Source organism: Juglans microcarpa x Juglans regia, chromosome 5D (assembly GCF_004785595.1).
Source record: "Juglans microcarpa x Juglans regia isolate MS1-56 chromosome 5D, Jm3101_v1.0, whole genome shotgun sequence".
Lineage (NCBI taxonomy): Eukaryota > Viridiplantae > Streptophyta > Magnoliopsida > Fagales > Juglandaceae > Juglans > Juglans microcarpa x Juglans regia.
Window position 1 is genome coordinate 34,289,527 of NC_054602.1, and position 5,718 is coordinate 34,295,244.

Consider the following 5,718-nt stretch of genomic DNA (forward strand, 5'->3'; position numbering starts at 1 on the left):
TGAACCCTACAGCCCAGAGGCGCTTGACCTCCTCCGCTATCGTGGTGTACTTTTTTGTACTAAAACTCTTCTTTTTTTGTCAAATTTTTTTCACCTTCGAGTCCACGCATAAGCTATGACCAGTCACCTTCGTGTCAATTTCGGGCATGTCATTGTGGCTCCAAGTGAAGACATCCTTATGCTCAGCGAGCAACTGCTTCAATTGTTGTCTTACTTCGGGCTTCATTTAGGTGTCAATTCTCACCGTTGCTTTTGGGAGAGCCTTGTCCAAGGCGACCAATTTAGAAGCTTTATCGACCTCACCTTGTTTCAGATTTCTCTCATCTCGAGTCTCACCTTCAAGCTCGATGAGCTCGGATGAAGGGATGGTGGCCATTCGCCAAGCCCGGATGATTCGGCTACCTTCACATCTCTTTCATCGTCCTCGGGTTCCAACATGTAACATTCTCTTGTTAACGCTTGTTCACCGTGCACTTCTCCAATGCTTGCCTCCGTAGGAAACTTCATCTTTTGATAGTACATTAAGGTGATAGCCTTCAAGGCATTCAATATTGGTCACCTGATGATGGCGGCGTTCAATATTGGTCACCTGATGATGGTGTTTGTAGGAAGATTGGGTCTTGACCACCAAGAAATTGCTCGTGGTGGTGGCTGTGTGTGGGCTTGCCCCCGTGGACACTAGTAGGTAATGAAGCCTACCGGTTACATCGTTTCCCTTGAGAACCCTTTCAACAGAGTGGGCTACGAGCGCAACCAGCCTTGGTTGATTCCCATCTTCGCAAAGCCATCCCAAACAAGGATGTCAGTTGAACTACCAACATTGTTATTACCAACGCGTCGTCATGCGGTTAGATTACTCATTTGCAATCATCGTTAAAAGAGATGGCGACTATTTGTCAGGCTCTTGCCTGCTTAGTCGATTTTCCAATGCTAAAGACTTCTTCATAGCTCACCCTCCGTGCTTAGGCCTTCTTTCTGGAGGATGTCGAACAACCCTCAGCGAATCCCCTTGTGATCATACAGATTTCATCAAGGGGGTGTTGTTCCTGTCCGAGCTTTGGCGGGGGACTCTCATGGGGTTCTCTCGCATGATCCTCCTTCTTTTAGAACTTTCACTCCTATGGAGCCTTTGCTCCCATTTCTTGCCTCCTTTCATCTGCTCGCCTTGGCGGCGAGGAATAATGAGCGACCAACCACTCCAATTCCCCACTTTCTTGCATTTCCTCAATCCTCCACTTCAGAAAGTGAAAGTCCTTTATCTGGTGCCCTTCGATGTTGTGGTACGTGCAATATTGACAAGTCCTTTGGGCACGGCTATTGTCACTTTGGGTCCGTTCTCAATCTCTAGTTTGCACATTCATGCCAAAATAGGTCATCCGGCTGTAGTACTCCAAACCACCCCTACTCTTTTGAGGGTCAAGGGAAAGGCCTAGCATGCGATCTCCCTAAGATAGCCGTGGAGCATCATGTGAGCCTTAAAACATCTCCAAGTGTTCGACTGGGTCCTTAGATCCTTCGTACGTTTCGACAAGTGGAACTTTAAACTTTGAGAGAAGCGGCATCGCCATTATTTCTGGGTTGTAAGGCAGTCCATGCTAGTAAGCACCTGGTCAACAGCCAAGGATGCACCTATTCTCCTAACCATCTCCTCATACTTTTTCATAAGGCTACATAAGTCGCCGTGCATCCTCTTCTTCTCATCACCGTCGAAGGGGGTTTGCATGTACTCTACAACATTGCTTCGGCCCGCTCGTAATGGCTTAGAGCGACATCTTTTCCCAAATGAGCATTTCGTTGTTTTAGGACTTCGTTCTCGCATTGGAGAGTCTTCACCTCCAAAGTCATCTTTCTAAATCTTTCCTCCATTTGCACGAACCTTCCTTCTATGTTTGCCAAGGTGGCCTCTTGATCTTGGGTCACTTGAGAACCCGTTGTTGCAAACATATGAAAAGCACTTTGAATTTTCTTCAATTCTTCCACTGACAGCACCAACTATTATGGATGTGTTTCACACTCCTGCCAATGGCGTCCAAGGCAATGTTTTAAATTTTGTACCTTATTGGCCAATACGGCCGGTATTTATCGTACTGGGGTAGTGACCGGTACAAGAAATGTATGTGTTTTGTATCGGGTCAAATACCAACCATACCGATGTGTTTCAGTCAATACCAGCCGGTTTTCGGTGTACTGGCCAAAATTATTTTGTTTGTAATTAATGTAAAAATTCTAACTTTTTCATAATTTTCACTCCAATTCTCGCATTTAAAAACTATTTTCTTAACTTTTTTAATCTCTTTCGTGATGAAGATGAGTAATTAGTTTTTAAAATAGTTGGATTGAGAACTTAGAAATATTATTTAGTTTTATAAATATGTGTTTTAACTTTTTAAAACTTGAATTGATGTTATTTTGAAATATAATTTATACATATATAATTTATTTATTATATATAAACTATCTCGAAACGGTACAGGTACTGAAATATTTTATTTCAATGCCTTAATCAAAACGGCTACTAAAACGGTATTCAAAACTTTGGTTTAAAGACCTACATCTGAAAAACCAAAGTAAGGCACAGGGTGATATGGAATACCTACGATACCTAAGTCAAGATAACATACGTAAGGTGTTTTATCTCAAGGAAAAGAATAATTTAGAAATTACCTCAATTGTGTGCCTCCCTCTCGTATATATAGAGCAAGCGTTTAAGTGATATGGCTTGCTTAACGTTTAAGTGTTATGGCTTGCTTAACAGTTATTAGCACTTTGCACTTGCTGCCATGTCAGGCAGGAGTATTATCTTACGCGAGCAATACGAGCCTTTATTTCGTTGAGAATTGTTTGCATTAATCTTATCAACTTGTTATTAATGATGGTTGGACTGGAGTTCTATGCTAAGACGTCCGCTAGTTATAACCCTGATTCTTCGCTAGCTGGGTTAGTGATCTTGGGTCCATGGGCTTTTGGGTTCGGCGAGGACATTTGTCCCTTTAGTTTTTTTTGCACAAACATTAATGCTAAAATTTGAAATTTTTCTATATTTAAATCTCAATGTAATTGAGATTAAAAAAAGGAATGAATTCCAAGTATAATTTAAGAATAATATTAAATAAAAAAAATAAAAAAAGAAAAAGAAAAAGAAAAGTAGAAGTGGGATGGAAAGAAGTATATAAAACTTGATGATACAAAAATATTTAGATATTTCTTAGCATCGATTTTGCCATTATTGGTTGAGTAATGCTCCTATATATGCCTATAATTTATACCACTCACTTTATCACTCACTCGGAAGCTTATTGACGTGGCACCACAATATGGTGTCATGTGACTTATTAAAAAGAAATTAATAAATTTTAAAAATATATATTCAAAACAAAGTAGCTTCCGAAAATACAAAAAGATGAAAACTAAAACTCTAGATTCCGACTTGTACATTTTTATGTTTATGTTTTTAGTTTTCTTTTAATTTTTTTAATAAGGCACATGGCACCACCCACGGCAATGAAAAAAAGTGAGTGGTATAAATTAAGGGTGGGGCAGCATTAAGGGTGGGGCTACTATGCCGCCCCACCTTTACCGCTGGGTTTACTGCCCAGGCGGTTTTTTTTTTTTTTTCCTTTTTTCTTTTCACATTTTTTTAATACATTTAAATATTTTTAAAAAATAAAAAAATATATATATCAATACACTTAAAATCACTTCCTTAATTACTAAGTAAAAAAAAAAAATTTGACTAGCGGTCGAACCAAGTGGGCAAAGTAGTGTTTTACATAAATTAATTAGGGGCATAGCAATATTAATACTCTTAATGGTTGTCAAGGACTCTCCCATGCATGGGACTATTGATCTAATTGGTTTTTGACTCTTCTGACCGATTTTACAGGACTGAGACTCAATTAGACCGAATGATGATCACTAGTACTATCATATATCACCAGACTTATAAGTCATATCATTATTATCAGTTACTTATTTTTGTTATTAGTTCTCCAAATTATAGAATTCTCATGCACGCACACACGTTGAATGATGCAATATGAATGAATCTTGAAGCTGCATCTATATACGTTAATTTTCTTCCTTTGGACAGTATATTAACGAAGCAGATCCTAGGCTAGGGGAGATCAAGATCATCAAGACATGCATGCCATCAATGGATACTGTCATATTCGCAAGCAATCGGCTGATGAGCTAGCCCGGACATACTCATGTGGAGTTTTGGTGTTCAAAGACATGAGAGCCGTCGGGGTCTGAATTTTTTGAGGCTCCTTTACTCCAACGATCTGGGATGTGGAGATGTCAACAAACCTAACCTATTCGCTGCTTTCCACATATTGGGCATGACTGCGTGCAACAACTCTGGTCCAACTTGCCATTAGGGGAAGAAAAATGAAAGCTAACCTCTCTTGGTATCTGCTAGGTTACCAATATTTCCCTTTCCATTGAGCAAGGTTGAACCCGTTGTCCAAAATCTTGAGAGTTGTAAGGAAAAGTACTTTATATTAGGTAGTAGTACTACTCCCGATACATGAATTATAACGATCGAGATATTAATTTCAGGTTATTAAAATTACTTACATATAAAGCACTAGTTTTTAATTCAAATTTCAGAATTATCCAATATTAATTACGCTCAAGGGTTGAGTCCATAATACCTTAATGATTCTTTTTTAGTAATATACCTATAATAAATCATGATAATAACATCTCCATATAAGAATTAATATATACACATATATGCCTTTGTGGCAGCTAGCGCAGAAGTGAATTTATCGATCTTAAAAAATGAGATTACAAGTGAAAAAATATATATATAGATTTTCAATTATTTAATATTACATCAAGGAGTGGTGAAAGAATGATACAACTAAAAGGTTTGTAAATATTTTTCAGATATATAAATTGTTAGTATTTTTTTTAATAACATTTATTTCTTGCTGTTGGTCGCCTTTGCTTTTTGGTCTTTTACGTTGTGTTTAATGGGGGCTAGTAATTAAATTGCCGTTGGGGAGAGTTTTGGTCTTTTAAGTGTTCAAACCGTTTTTTTTTTATTTTATTTCAAGTGGTTTTATGCCTTAGACGTTATAAGATTAATTTCTTTAACGTTCAGAAGGTTTTATTTCTCTTTATTGTTCAGTTGCCGTTTATTTCTCTGGGAAGAACGTTGGCATTGAAGGCCGAAGGTTCTTTTAAGAGCATATTTTAAGTTGGTTGTTTTTATTTGTTTTTTCCGGTTATGTCTACGACGTCTGGAGTCGTTTTTTGTCCAGTTTATATATTTGTGTAGTCTTGCTGTTAGTATGAGATAGTCATGATATACTTTAGAGAAAGAGAGATAAAAATAAGTTTAGTGAGTATATATTTTTTAGAGTATTACCAGATAAAAGAAAGATGTTCTTTTGAGTGGAGCTTTGAGTTCAACCACTTGTGTAGAGTAGGCTTGAGTCATACGACGATCAGTTGGGATATTGTATCCTGGAAGAGTCAAGTCAAAAAGATTTCTGCTGCACCGGTTAATTTGAGACTTTGTATACTGCAGAGAACTTGAATCTCCTTAAAGAAAGCGAGATTTCCGTGCCTCAGTCCTAACTGACTTCGTCTTAATTTTAATTTCATTGTAATTTTTTATTATATCCCCCACTATTTTTTTAAAATAATATGAATAATAATATAAGAGAGATACTTCCAAATAAAGAATGATTATTATGCATCATAAAG